Source organism: Apteryx mantelli, chromosome 1 (assembly GCF_036417845.1).
Source record: "Apteryx mantelli isolate bAptMan1 chromosome 1, bAptMan1.hap1, whole genome shotgun sequence".
NCBI classification, from domain to species: Eukaryota; Metazoa; Chordata; class Aves; order Apterygiformes; family Apterygidae; genus Apteryx; species Apteryx mantelli.
Window position 1 is genome coordinate 151,117,975 of NC_089978.1, and position 15,542 is coordinate 151,133,516.

At 42.6% G+C, this 15,542-nt stretch overlaps 1 protein-coding gene across 8 annotated transcripts in view; it reads left to right on the forward strand.

The window, feature by feature from the left end:
- The first annotated feature begins 1,326 nt into the window (after nucleotides 1-1,326).
- Nucleotides 1,327-15,542, forward strand: part of EPS8 (EGFR pathway substrate 8, signaling adaptor) — a 140,849-nt gene continuing 126,633 nt past the window's right edge. For 7 of the 8 annotated variants that reach the window (XM_067306561.1, XM_067306569.1, XM_067306551.1 and 4 more), the window contains exon 1: nucleotides 2,241-2,365. The gene's annotated coding sequence lies outside the window, so the exon portion shown is untranslated. Of the gene's footprint in view, nucleotides 1,349-2,240; nucleotides 2,366-15,542 lie in introns of those variants that run through there. The other variant, XM_067306577.1, reaches the window with a different exon arrangement.

Here is a 15,542-nt window from a genome sequence, read left to right on the forward strand (position 1 = left end):
ATTAGTGTCTGTTTTTAACAAAAGTGGAAATTCCAGTATCAAGAGGTTAATCTTAAATCTCCAGGATTGTTGCAGCCAATACTGTACAATTTGAATACTTGCCCATCTATTTTCACTACAATCTGAATAATGGCACTCCCTGCGAATTTGCAGATTTGTTATCCACATGCCTTGCATTGCACGTGCACCTGAAAACGAGGTTGCAGCTGGCTTGGGCCAAGGTAACTCGTGCTTGGCAGAGCTCCATGGAGGAAGGGGGAGTTAGCGAAAAGTTTCTCTGCTGGGTTTGCCAGACAGTTGTGTAAGTCATTCATTGTCTATAAGTCATTCTGCAGGTTCCCAGCAGTATAGAAAATATCTTTAGGCTATTCTACAACATGGGCAAAATCCTTGGGATAATTTTTTCTTTTTCCTAAACAGGAGAATGCTCATGAAACAACTTCATCTCCTGTGTTACGATGTTCTGATCTCCTATTAGCAGCATTATTAGCTTCATAAACATATAAAGATAATTTTATAAATATCCATACCTACTGTACACATCCTGAAGAAAAGCTGCTAATACACAGGTTCTATGTATGTACAGAAGTAAGTACAATTCATTCTTTTACAAATCTTTCCCTCTCTCTTTTATTCATCTGACTTCCCTTTTCTCAGCCTCACGTCCCATTTTCTTTCCATTTTGCTCTGTTTCCTCTGCTCCTTTTAAATATTTTCTTCCCAGATGGAAAAAAAAAAAAAAAAAAAAAAAAAAAAAATTGCCAGCCCACGTGGTTTTCGGCACGTGTCTTGTGTCCCTTGTTAAAGGGAACTGGAACAGGGGGTGGTCTTGGGCTGCTCTCCAGGGAAGAAGGGGGAGCTGGAAGAGAGGCGTTGTGTGAGATTCAGCAACTTTACCACTGCAAACAGTAACTGCAAAATTCCTTTCTTTCTCCTTTTCTAAAAAGTGTTTGGGAAAATTGGTGTCCTTCCTGGAGAAGCAGTCAGGGGCACAGCTCTGGCAGTGATAGCTCTGACTTCACCTGCCCCTGCAAATGAGTCACTGAGTGTTATAAAAAGCCAGGACCTGTCAAGTTTCATTTCTTGGAACTGAGTGGAAATTTCAGAAAGCAGCTGCTGTTTCATTAGTTTACACTTTTTCCTGTGTGGGTTCCTTGAAGAGGGCCTGGAATCACAGAAACTTTATAGCATAAAGGACCTGTTGCTGCATTTGGATAACTGTGGCTCAACCCTGCAAATGGTTATTTGTTTGGTTTAGATCTGCAAAGATTTATGCGCTTCTTAATTTTGAGCTTCGTGAGGATCTCGGGGAAACCGGGAAGGCGACTCAAGGAACGTGATTAAGCAGGTGTGTGAGTCTTTCAGAACTGCCAGTTGCCAGTATCAAAAATCTGGAACCGAGCCTCGGAAATCAGATTAGCTATCTCATGCATTACCTGAAGGGGGATTCTCTTCATCCGTCTGATGTTGTAAGATTAATGTTTTCTAGCTTTTCTCCTGAGTCACAAGGGACAGGAATGTCTTTGAAAATTAAGTAAGCAACAACTTGAGATTTGCAGGGAACAGCCTGATTCCAGGAGTGGAAGTGGCTTACTAACACCCGCATCGTAAGGCTCGCGATAAAAATCACGACCGTGGGAAGAGCGCAGAGCGAGGGCTTGGGCTCCCTGCCAGCATGCCGCGGGTGCCCCTGCACGGCGCTGGTCCCGCGTGCGGGGTGACAGGCATGTGTAACGCGCGCGGCTCCGCAGCAAGGTGGGTCCGGACGGGCCCAGCAGCCACAGCGGAGAGGTTTCATCGGGGATTTCAAGCGGGGAAGGGAGATTCCTGCTCTCGTAGCGGGCTCGTTCTCAAGGCGGTTTAGATGCATCTGCTCCTTCGAGGAAGGATTTTGCTTTGGAGTCGTGGCAGGCTTTGTGTGAGGTGTGTGTGGGGGGCGGGGAGGGGGTGTTAAACGCTGAAGATCACTTAAAAAAAAAAGAAGTCACCTATTTCAACCCAGCTCCGGGAGCTGCGCTCAGCCCCTCGGTACTGAGCGATGCCCTGCAAACCCCCGCAGACAGAAGGAGGCGAGGCGGCACCGCCGGGCGCAGCGCGGGCGGGGACCGCGGGCGCGCAGGGCTGCGCGGGGCCCGGGCCGGGGCCCGGGCCGGGCGGCGGGCCGGCAGGGGGAGCTCCGCTCCGCTCCGCGGCGGCTCCCGGTGACCCGCGGCGGCGCCCTCCCCGCGCCGCCCCGGCACTTTGTTCCCGGCGCGGAGCCGCCGCGCTCTCCGCTGGCCCGTGCCCTGCGGCGGCGGCGGAGCCCCCGCGGAGCCCGGCGGTGCCCGGGCACCCCCACCCCCCAACTGCGCGGCGCATCGCGAAGGTAAGGGGCGCACAAAGGCGGCGAGCCCCCCCCTCCCCCCCCCTCCCGTTCTGCCTCCCTAAAAACACCCAACAACCCACCGCCTCCTTAAGTGCTCTGGCCACTTGCGGAGCGTTTGCCCCCGGCCTCCGCCAGGCTCAGCTGGTGCGCGGCGAGGGCTGGGCGCCTCCGCGGCTCGCAACTCGGGCAGGGGCTGCGGGGAAACTCCGCGCCGGTGCGCGCGGTGGGACTGGCGGCAGCCTCTGCCGGAGCCTTTCCCCGCCGCGGTGCCTTTATATACGTGTATATATATGTATATATGTGTGTATATGTGTTTTCCCCCCCTCCCCCTGCGGTAAGCGGAGCCGCGGCCGCCACACCTGCTCGCACCTTGCCCGCCGGGCTCCCCGCGGCAGCGCTGCCGGCCGCGGCCCCGGGGCGGCTCGAGCGCCGGGCGAGGGTCGCCGCCGGTGCCCGCGGAGGGCTACGTCCGTGGCTGAGCCCTTCTCCTCCTTCCTCACCTTCTGCCAGGTGACTTGGCTTTCTCTTCTTATTGTTTTCTTTTTGTTGTTGTTGTTTTCCGCAAAGGCGGCACGAATCGTTCGTAGTGGGTGAAAGGCAGCTTTCAGGGTGGGCTAATCCCCTCGTGTGCCTATGCTTCCTCAGTGCTCTGCCCAGTTGTCTTCCTCCTCCTGCTCTGTTCAGTCCTTTCCCACTTCTTCTGATAACTTTCCCTGGCATTCTTCCTCTTCCCCCCGCTCACGGCCACAACACACTCCTTTACACGTCGGCACTGGTGCGCCCAAAGTGACCCAGGCGCGCAGTGGCAAATAGGTTTGCGGCCTTTGGCTGAGTGATCTAAGGGTGCGCCTGGCCCCCTGTAACCTGTATGGGATTGGGTTGTAGCTGTGAAAAAGCAGCATGCAGCAGCTTCCCTTAAACCCTAGCTTCAAGGCAGTTAGTAGCAGGCATAGAAGAAGAATGGAACAAGTTTTGCCTCAAGCATGTTGTTTGCGAATCAACCCTCCCACCCCAAAACCCTGCTTTGCCTTGGCTTGTGGCTTTTGGAACCCTCAGAGTCTTAGAGATGCAGCAAGATGACCTGTAGTGCAGTCTGTTTTGTTTACCATAAAGTGAAATATTGAAGATAAAAATACTACTTCTCTATGTTTTCTGCCGAAATATTAACGAAATGATGGATCTTGGGTTTCTTTGCAGCACAGGGCATCTTTTAATTGCGCCTCTCCTTCCTTTTGTCATCAAAAATGTGGTTCTCCTCCCTTTCCTATTGACCATCCTTCTTCTCGTTTGTGATTGTGCAATGTCTATCTGTCAGCTACAAAAACTGCTTACATAGAAAAATATAAAAATGACCATTTTTGTAGTTAGCAACTGGAAATACAGAATCAGCACTGTGTGACCAGTCTGCCTTCCATAGAATACCAGTGAAATGCTGCAAGCAGGGTGCAGTGAGAAGTGGTCCTCTGCTGGGCCATGCTGGGAGTGGTTTGATGGGGACTGCAAGGGCTTGCAAGATGTAAGGGAGATGCAGTTTGTCTCATCCTGGTGTCTGTGGTGTTAGATTTTTTTTTTTTCTTTTAATGTTGGTAAAGACCTCAGTGTTTACATTAAATGTGGTTGCCATTGTTTTGGAGCAGTTACCAGACTCTCTCAGGTCACTGAGTGTAGCATTATTAGCATATCTGTATCTTCAGGTAAAGAAATAATGTGCTCAAAGCTCTATGTAAGCAAACTTCTTCTTGTTTTTACTGGTGGAAGCTATGGAAATAAAACTGGCTTTGGACAATACTTGTCACATAACTCGTAATGATTGTAGTTACACATTCTCATAATTCAGAATAAATGTTTTTGATTGCATGTAATTTTGAAGCCATCCAGAGAATCCCATGAGATTTAAGTGGAGAGAGCTAAGGCCCCGTGAGTAAGAACACCTCATAATGATTAGGTGTCAGGCTATGTATTACGATGATAAGGAGTCCAAGGTTCATCTAAAGATACTTAACTTCTGTATTTTTTCAATCTATGTGCTTCACCATAGAAGTCTTATGTTTGGATGACAGCTTAATTCATGAAATATACTTGACTTTCATTCTCTCCACAGTCCAGCTGTAGATGGCAAATCACTCGTGTTAAGTACTGTGTTTTTCCCCTGCTGGTGAAAGCTTGTTAAAACCTAAACATCTGAAGTTGCATAATTGGTGCCCTGAGGGTCAAAATAGAATACATATACAAAAACTTTTCTCTTCAGCTACTGCAGTGGAATAACAGAAGACTTGAAGTCTGCACAATAAAGACTGCCCTAATAAAGTGCTTGCTAACTGCAATTTCAGTGCCTAGCACTTCCTTCTCGTATACGCCTTATAATAATCTTGTGTCACCCCGTGTTATAGAAGAGTGAAGGACTGGTCAAATATACAAGATTTCCTAAAAGAAGCAGCTTTCAGTCATGCCAGACAAACACGGCGGCTCTTGGTCTGCGATCCCTCCAAACTTTGGAGTGCTGCAGAACCTCTTCTCTGTACTCTGCGTGGCTGGTAGCAATACAGAAAAAATACAACAGCTAGGAAGTGTGTTGCTTACAGTACAAACAGCGTGTGGGACTGTATCCTGATATGTCAGTTCAGAGAGAATTGCAAAGGTGCTGTGTCTGTGTGTGCGTTCTCTCTGTAGGTAGATAGGTTTGGTTTTCATATTTCCTTTGACACCAGGATTTCTTCTTGCCTCTTCATTTAAAAGCATCTGGTTCTGTGTCTGATTTGTCCACAGGGATTTAGCGTTTTCATCATTCTCATTCTGAGCTGGGTTCCCAAGGAAGCTAATCAGCAGCTTATGACTAGATTGCTTTCAACTGTTTTTGAAGCCACTGTGTTTGTTTTGTGGTGCAGGCATCAGGAGATGCCTGAAATACCCCTTGGGCTGAGGGTAAGACAGTACTTTATCAATACCTGCTAAAACTGTAAGTCACTAAAAATACCATTGGTGGCTAAACTAACCGTGTGGTTATATATTTCTTTTTTGCACTGTAAGGATTCACTATGAGGCTAATTTGTTGTTTTCGGTGCTAAGTCTTTATTTTTTACAAGTATTAAATGCTGTGCATTACTAGTAATTATTTTGTTGAGGCCCAGAATTAGAAGTTCTGCTTTCATTGAGGACTGTAACTGCTGTCATTTTATCTCAGCTCCAGAATCAGACTGATTCTTTCATCCAACACACTGATTTTCTCATTGTTTGGTACCTATATCGATTTAACCCTGACACCTAGAAATTTCATTTTCCCACCTTGGGTCTCAAGTTAGATGGTTGCTGTCATTTGAATTTTACATCTTGCCAGGAACTTCAGCTTTTACTATAGTCATGAGTCACTGCTGGGTTTCTCACTGTCACACACATACATGAACTGAAGCATTTGGTCATTTAAAGTTTCTTCTACATCAGTGAGACTACTCGGGATGCATGTGGCTAAGTATTTGTCCAACTGTTTGCAAAGTAGAGGTCTTGACTTGCTGTAACTGGAAGATTGGAAAAGACGGTCTTTGATATTTTAGAGATTCTGTACATTTTCCCCTGTTCCCTTGCAAGGTTAGTCGCAGTTTTCTTGGAAAGACCAGGATGATGGGGGAAGAAGCAACCTTCACATCTGTATTGTGGGTTTTGTTTTGTTTTTGTAATAGTATGTTGTGGCCTCTGAGGGGTCAAAAATTAGTCAGCTAAAAATGAAAACGTTGTTAGCATTAGTTTTTGAGGATCTGTTTTTATTGAGCGGTGCCCATGAGCCCACAATCACTAATCATGTGCCTTTGATTTTATTTGGAAATTAATCTCATTTTTTGCTAAAATTTTAAAATATTAGCCAACTAAGGGCCTTGAATGCTGCCAGTTGAACACTTTCAGCCCTTCCCCAGCTCCCCCCCCCCCAATGCCGCTGTCTGTATAATTAAAGTTACTCATGCTGTGAATCTCTGCAGGATTGAGATCTAAAGTGGAAATAGTGTATTACAAATTGCTTTGTTTGCATTTATTACCTCTCTTGTTTTCTGAATAGACTCCAGCAACCTTATGCACTCCGAATAGATGAAGTTAGCAGACATCTCTAGCTTCAAAGGTGCCTGATTAGTATTTTACATGGGATTTGTACATCTCGCCTTAAGTTATCCATTTCTGTGGGGTTTTGTGTTATGTAGCTTTCTGATATTTAACAGGCATCTTCATCACTAATGGTATGACAGGGAATTCTAGTTGCATTTGTTCTTAGAGCTTCACTCAGGTTAACTTTTTGACCAACTGGGGAAATTCCTATGTTGTCTAATAAAGCTTGGGTTGTGAAATGCTGAACCTGTTTTCTTGGGATACGGTGAAACCTTTGAGTATTTCAACAGACTATTTAGAAAAAAAATACATTTTTAACAATGAGATCTGTTGAGTGAGAGTAGGTGTTACAGATGTTAAAGAGTTTGTCTCTACAGTGGAAAAAGGTGGCTCTTCTAAATCCAGATGGAAACTCAGCAACTTTAAAGTAGACTTTGTGCAGATAACTTGTCTTTATTTATTTTTTTTCCCCAAGGCTTTCTATTTAATGTACTGGTTTTACATAAGACAGAATTTATCTTTTAAAAATCCAAAGTGTTAGCATTCATGGATTTTAGGCTAGCACTGCAGGTAAGCAAATATATTTCTTTTTCAAGCATTCCGTGAGCGTAGAGGAGCTGTATGCAGCTGACTTAATTGCGAAGCTTGCATAGCTGGTTGCCTGTTGGGCAGGGGGGGGAGGAAGGGAGAAAAATTTACTGTAGCTCTCAAATGCTTCAGACTTAACCTACTGCAAGAGTATCACTGTGAGCCTTAATGTCTGTAGCTCAGGAATGTTTTAATAGGAGAATAAAGGGATGACTCATGGGAATTTGTGGATATTACTTTCTGATTTCTGCTCCTGCATGTAAAAGCGTTTTTAAAGATTTGAGCAAGTGGAAAAGCAGGCCCAAGGCTTGCTGCTACCCCCATCAGAGCGCCCTTCGCCTCCCCCCCGCCTTCTAGGAACTGGCTCAAGTGCAAGGAGAGACTCCAGGCCAGATGTTAGCAGCATCTTTTCACTGTTCGTTAATACAGGTCCAGAGCCATTAGGAAAATGAAACAGTATTTAACGTACCTCCCAGTTTGGCTCATAAAACTTGTTCTAAAAAACATGAGAAATACATGAGATCAAAGAAGTTCACTTGTCCTTTAATATTTACGGATATATGGTGGGATATAAGCTTGTCCTAGTCTCATCAATGTTTTCACTTCAGGTAAAATTTGACATTGCCGTGATTTGTTTGTCTGGTGCTCCTAGTGGTTTATTGTCTTCTGCCTAAAACATTTGAACTCCTATTGAGGAGTAGTTTCAGTCATTCTGGGGAGGATGAGAGGTCTTAATGTTAGTTCAAACCTCTGAATGCTCTCTCACTAAGATCCCAAACCCTTTTCTCATGTCTCATGTCCTCTTCCTTCTTCCAGCGCAGCTTCTCTTTTAGCTTCCTTCCAGAATGTGTCTGAGGTGTCGTCTTCTCTATTTCCTGAGTCAAAGATCTCTTGATTTCCAGTATACTATCTCCAAAATATAATTTGGTCTTGAGGAAAGCATTCTTTTTTTCTGCTGTGTTTTCATCTAATTCATAAGCAATTTCACATTTAGTGTTTCAGTGCGATACCTGATTCATACAGGTATTCAATAAAAGTTCAGTGCCTTCAGGAATTCCAGTGTACATCATAAAAATATTTTTGTGTATATAGTTCTGTTGCACGTAACATATGAATGTGAGACCTTTGTACAAAGAGTTGAGACATTCATCTCTCCTCTGTTTAGCTCTTGGGAGTAACTCAGAGTACAAATGACAACAATAAACGGAGTTGTTGCTATGAAATTGAGTTACATCATGAGTTTATAATATCAAGTTGTAATAAAATACAGATTGATTATCTTCCTTGCCATTTTAAAAATGGAAAAGTCAGCCATTTATAGAGGTGCCTCTAAAGTAATTTACAGCTTTGCACAACATGTCTTGGGAAGCTAGTAAGTGCATTGTGTTGCATTCAGTTGATGATATAAATACATATATATTTCATATTCAGAATTTGGTGGCTGATGGTATATTTAAATGCACTTTTTTTTTCTTCCTCTTTCATTTCAGTGTCATCGCAGGCTTGCTCTTCCCAGAGTGGAATTTCTTATTCTCTGCTTAACATCTATCATTATTTATTGCTTTGCAATCCTTCCCATGCTCTCACAACCTTAGTGTAATGTTTCATCTCTTCTATTTCCTTCTCTTCCTGTATTCAGGAATAAAGAATTGTCTCAGGGTTAGGACCGAGGGCTGGGAGGTAGGAGACTGAAGTCTGTTCCTACTTCATCTACAAACTTCTTTATGGCTAAATAAATCAGTGTTAACTGGTAATTAGCCTCTTAGTACCTTCTCACTTACAGGGGACAGGACAGAGTGAAGGATCTGTACTTTGTTACCTTAGTGTCCTTTATGTAAATAGTCACTGCGTGACGAGTGTCATACCACTGCTGAGGAACAAATGTAACTTCTCTCTCAGTCATGGCTTTCTTTTTCGTGTTCCCCAGTATGTGCTCTCATTGCTGCTTCAGTGCTAGAGCACAGACACATTTTGAGCCTTGCCTTCAGCTTTGGGCTCTGTTCTTTCCCTTCTCTACGTGGGCCCTAGGTTCATTCTTACAGTGTTTTCCTTTCTTTGCTAGCTCAAGCCATGGTTGTCCACTGTTTTCCATTTTCTGGTCCATCCTGCTCTCGAGTCTTGCTATAACTATGTTCCCACTTTAATCTCCTATTTCTCCCTGTTTTTTTTTATTTATTTCCTAAGTTTTCCCAGCCCTTTTTGTTTTACTTTGCTCTTTGGTACTCAGGAGAGCTCCGCTTCCCACCCTTGTGAAATTCACTTCCCACCAGTTCTTCCAGGAAAGCTTTTCCCTTCTCACAGGCTGACTTCCTTCACTTGTCCATTTGTGTCCTCAGCCTTTATTCCAGTGTCTTCTGAAATGTAGTTCCATTGACTTCAGTGGGACAGTCTGTATGTGAAATTAAATGGGTATTCAAGTCTTTGTAGGAATATGACTTTAGACGGTAATATCTTCTCTCAAGATTTAACACTATGTATTTTATCTAGGTAATAATTTAAGCTGACTTCACGCTGTTATAGAGCTCAAGACCTGAACAGGAGGTGTTAGTGTGTCTGTTTGTTTTTTTTTGTATGTGAAAGAAGTGTCTGATGCACACAAATCTGTTCAATCAATGGCTTTTACTGAACATGATTGTAAGACATATTCATAAGTGTCTTTAAGCAGTGGCATTTGTAGTTTTTATTTCTATTTAAAATTTGCATTTTTTTTCTCACTTTTTATATTAAAGCTAAGTGTTGACATTCAAGAAAACGATGTGTTCATATGTTTCTTAAAAACTGAGAGTGCAGAATATAGCCCTGGAAGCAAGCTGCTTTGGAGGCCCAGTCTTGGTGGTGACTGACTGATGTTGCAGTCTAGTGCAGGTTAGCTACGGTTTGGCTCTTTTGGAGGTGGTTGGACTTCCAAGTTGAGGATTTGGCAGATGAGGCAGCAGTGCTCATCTGCCTAGTCCAGTGCGCTGTGTTCCACAGCGGCTGGTAGCTTAGAGCAGCTGGCAGAGGTGAACTGTGTCTCCCGGGGAAAGTGTGTGTTTACTTTTTTGGAGGAGGCTGATGCACAGAGAATGAGAGTTTATGTCCCATCAGATTCTCTGAGTATTTTAAGCTGTGCTTTTATAACTCTGAAAGCTCTTACTGTCCAAAGAAATGTCCATTCCCCTTTTAATAATCTCAAGATCTTGATTTCAGAGACAGCTGTTTTGTCTCTTTGCCTCAGTTTTTCCTATTTATAAAACTATCTGCCTCTCAGGAGTTCTGCGAAGCTTAATTAGCAAATGTTTATACAGCCTTTTGAAGATGTAAAGCCCCATATAAATGCTAAGTATTATTATTATTACCACCAGCTGCTTCATTGTAATTGCAGTAATAAAAGTTTCAGTGCTAATGGTTGTATTACCCTTGTTCTAGATACAGGCTGGTTTTCATGATTGTTGGGATGGTGAGAGTCCTTTCGTCGCCATTGTCTCGCACAGGAAACGAGACGTTCAGAGCACTTACCGAGGTAGACCACCCTGAAGTTTGCCTACGGGGTGCCACTCTGCATATTTCCTTTTTCAAGCACGCTTGCATTCCAGAATGTACTTTTTTTTTTTTTTCCATGATGTTTCGCAAGCTTTCCCCGTGGCCTGACCTCATCTGTTCACGCTGCGTCTAGTGCTGCAGTCGCAGGGGAGCGAGTTGAACAATGGGGACATTGAGGGCAATGGTAAAACCAGCGGCGTAGCCCGCAAGGTCCAACGTGTGGGAGAGCCGAGGTGAGGGAAGCTGTGCTTGCAGCTGCGAGATCTTCGTGAAGGACTCTTAAGAATGGTTAAACTCCACAACTGGGAAAGAATAAAACCTCTTCTAGAGTAGGACAGTATTTACAAGTCACAGAGCAAACTGGGGGAGGTCGCTGCTACGTAGTGTCTACACTGATTAGAAATGAGCCAGCAGCAGTTGCATTCATAGTGTTTGTATGTAAAAGAAGGATTTTCGGTTATCTTTTGGAGGTGATTGATGATTGGTTGTATAGGGAAAGAGATATATAAATCACAATTAGCCCTTAGGGTTTTTTTAGGTCTACTTTTGTAGAACATCCATGACTTAAGGCTGAGCTATTTTTATTAATGTTCTTGTGCTTATCTCACATAACCAGCTTGTTAAAAGAGGATATGAACACGTTTTAAGCCTCCGACTTATAAATTGTGAGAAGGAGAAAAGAAGATTGATTCCAAAAGGCTTGAAGGTAGATTCATTTTTCCTTTAGCTAGTAAAATGAGGGAGGGAGAAATTAAATTGAAGTACTGGTGGGCCAATCAGTTTTTGCCAGGTACTCTCTAAATCATTAGATTTAGCTCTAGTGTATGATGTAATTGTAAGACTTTAACCAAAAAGAATATAAATACAGGGGAATTCTGTTTTGGTGAATTGATGATTATATCTCCAAGTCATTTCTGCCTGAAGTAATAAGGGCAAGAAAAAATGAAATAATAACAGAGCAACACTGAGGCGGAGCAATTATTTTACAATGATATCCTGAGGATCTGAGGGGGTTACTTGGTCACATTATAAGAAGAATATTATGCTGTTGGAATGTTGGATAGGACTTGATAATAATTGTGCTTTGAAGAAAACTTGTCTGTTCTTTTTCCTCTAAACATTGCAGATAAGATGGAAACATTTGGAAGAACAGAACACTTTCTGTGAGTTCTTCCTGCATTCTTAATTGCTCATTATGAGATCATGATTTTAATATTGTTGTTAGATATTTCTGGTGTTTTCTTAGTCAGTTCTTGCTTGCTAAGTTGAGCCATCAAACTGCCTATAACAAGTGATCAATTACTAATCCTATCTTAATATCTAATACAACATACAATGCTTATTTAAGTTGCTAGGGATGTATCCTAGTAGCTTTTGGATCAGTTCTAATGATGTGTTGTTGAAAGACTCAAATGAATAATTAATCATTTAATATGTCAGAGAGATGGTATGAATCTGGATCATGGGCAGCATGATGTCATAGTGGCTGTGCTAAAAGGACCTCAAAAACAGAAATGATGCAAGCCAGGGAATTGATTCAGCACTTTATGATTATGTGTAAGCAGATTTTCAGGCAACTTTGAACATCATTAAACAGCAAGAAGAAAAGGCAGCAGCCTTTTTTTTTTCTTTTCTTTTTTTTTTTTTTTAGGAAATCCTATTTTGAAAACAACCTTAAAGTATACAACTGTGAAGTCCTTTTACATAGAAACAGGAGCAGCTTAAACATACAAAGGCAGGCAGTGTAACCCTTAGGCCCACAGGGAGTTGTCCCAGCAGCTGGGTGGTAGATTCAGAGAATTTTGAAACAGAACTTGCATATTGCTTTAACTACTCAAAATATTTTCAGTAGCAAAGTGGAAGAATTTATGCTGTTGCGATGAAGCTGTTTTCTTTTTATTGTGTGAAACTGGTGGCATCTTATTTGGAATAAAAGTTTAAAAAAAAAATTTTTTTTGAAGTCTGTAGAAGAGAGCGACTATTCTATGCTCCCTGCATACAGCAGTACAGCAATTTGATAGGAATTTTTTTTCCTGTTATCATAGACTGTAACAGATAGAAGTACAATAGCTATCTTTTGAAGTACAGAAGATCTGCCTATGGGGCCATCATTTTAAAGTATAATATGAAATGCTGTTTTAATAAGATTCTCTCCTTGCACATTTTAAGTGCAAGGAAATGTGTGTGTCAAAACCTTGCTAATCCTTCATTTGCACAAAGTATTTGGCTCTTTCCCTAACTGTCAAAGAATTAATGGAGTGCTTCAGTGAGATCTTGCATTGCTGGACTGTAATTATTTCTATAAGAGATTCTACACTGTATTTGGTGCTTTAGGAATTATCATAAAATAAAATGAAATTGCCATTGTCAAAATGTATGAGCAAAGTGATCTGATTCCTGTTGTTTGTGTACTCACTCACTTTCAAAATTAAGTGATTTCCCTTGGACTTCCAGGTCATTCATACAAACTGGTGAGGTTTGCTGGGTTGCCTTGTGTTGTCTGTGCTTGTGACAAGTTAAGCAACCGTGTAGCTGACGAGAAGCAGCTGTATGCACGAGATGATGACTTTTTTTATTATGCTTCCTCCTCTGGCCTTATGCTTGGAAATGGAGCAAAAAGGTAATGCATATATTGGGTGACTTAATGAATTCAGGTCCCTGTCTGAAATGTGACGGTATGACCTCTGGCAATTATTAAAAGGTAGCGGGCTTGGAATTAAGTTATTCAGAGGAGTGCCTGCAGCAGAGATGTCAGGACAGTGCAGGCATGCCCAAGCTGATTTTAATTGTACAATCCCAGTGCTGCAAACACTCGGGCACAGTGGTGCGGTCTCGGCATACGCTGCCTGAGGACAGTGGTCCTTGCTGCCGTGGCTCGATTGCCTCCAGCACCCAGCTTGGATGTGGTGTCCACACCGCAGGCATATCTTCTGTCTCCATCCTTTCCTGGAGTCCTGCATCTGGCTAATGCAGACCATATAAAGGACAGTATATATTATTTCCTTTTTCAGGCATGTGGACTCAGTGGGAGAAGATTTCGGTTTCACAATATCTACCTAGGGCTTTCCTTTGGCTTATTATAAACATTTGTATTGTGATAACTCCTCCAGATCTTAGTGGCTGGAGGATTGCTGTGCTAGGCACACGGTTTCGTGAGAGTTTTGTGTTTTAAACACAGTGTCTATTTTTAAGTCAGATGATCTGTAAAATGTTCCTAAAGCCACAAGAGATCATTACATCATCTAGTTCGGCCTCCAGGATATATGAAGGACGAGAGTTTCTGCCCTTCAATTTCTGATAGAAAAAATATAAAACAAGATAAGCATGGTTCAGAGGCACCCTTTTTTTCTCATCCTTCCTCTCTGTCCACAGTAGACATAATAGTTTAAACTGTCTGCCTCTAGCAAAAATTAGCATTTTTATACCAAATATACTAGTGAATTTTTAGTGGTTCTGCGTTTGAATTGTGGGAATGTCAGATGGTGGTCCTACCCTCTAAATATTGTTTTTTGTATTTATACTTTATTCAACACAACGGACACGTGGCACAGATTTCCTCTTCTGTATGTAGACCTTTCCCCGAGACTGCATAGGGTAAAAGCAGATGATAAGAGAAGTCCTGGGATCTGTTCTCTCTCATTATGCTTTGCTGTATAAACTCAGATCACACTCTGCATAAGAGAAGTATATAGTGGCTCACATTTTTGGCTCACATGGCGGACTTTGAGATACTTGGTTGGAAAGCAATCTCTAAGAGTTAAGGGCTACATATCTTTCCGTGAGAAAAATCCATGGAAGTGTTTGAGGTTCCTGGATACCTACAACCTTAGCACATGTGAGAGGGTCAAGACCTTTTACACCTCCTAGACCGGGAGATGGTGTAGTACAGCCACTCAGATATCCAGACGTGTGCTCTGCTAGTACTCCCAGTAATAACAGCGATAGTGGTTTTTGCTCTGTGGTCATATCTTGTTCACAGCAAGAGTCGCTGATTTATTTATTTATTTAATTTTTTTTACTTCATGCAGTTTAGTAAATTGAATCCACAAGGACTGTGTGCAAATGTGCCCACGTGCACACAAATGAGGCAAATCCTGCTTGGTTTTAAAACCTCCTTCACAGAGTTTTAGTGCAAGGACTTCTTTATGCATTTTTCTCTATACCCTAGTAGTTTGACAGATGACCCTGCTCTTTATATGCTCACTGTATGGCTCTCCTGCATGGGAATCTTGCTTCCAGCAAAGAGGAGATGTTCTGAGGCAGTGTCATTGCCATAATTATTTCCAAATTATGGAGCTTTCTGTATATTTCTCTGTTCTTCCCCTATGATAAGCATGTGCCTTCAGGAATCAAATGACCATAATAATGATGCAGATTTGGAGCTTGGGGTCGCTTGTGGTACAGAAGCTGTTCTCATAGGCTTTGGGATGGTGATGTTGCACTCGCCAATTAGAAACCATATTTGACTAATATTCTCAGTGTAAATCTGTGCTCTTCTGTATGAACACATTTCCCCCTAGAGCTTTTACAGACATGCTGAATCATTGCTCTGGCAAATAAATAAATAAATAAATTGCAAGGCTTTTGCCCTTTCCTGCATTTTCTCTTCTATGTCTCTAAGAAAGTAAGTATATAAATTCTGCATAGACAGGTTTTTCAATTTCTTTCCAGTTTTACAACAGCTGTTTATTTTCATCTAGAGCTAGCGTCTTTCCTAGGAATAACATATGTGGTTATATACATATGTCTTTGGCAGTTAATATGTTCCAGGCAATGATACAATTCATGTAATGTGAATCTGACAGAGCATAGGTTCTGCTGTACAGTAGTATTCAGATGTCTGCTGCTTAGGGGAGCATCTTCTCCCCCTCATTTTTTGGGTACAGGGAACAGAAATCTTTGGTTTCAAATCTGGCTTGCCAATAATTGCCTAAGACCTGCCTTGGCCAGTTGGATGTACTCTTCGGTCTGGTTGGAA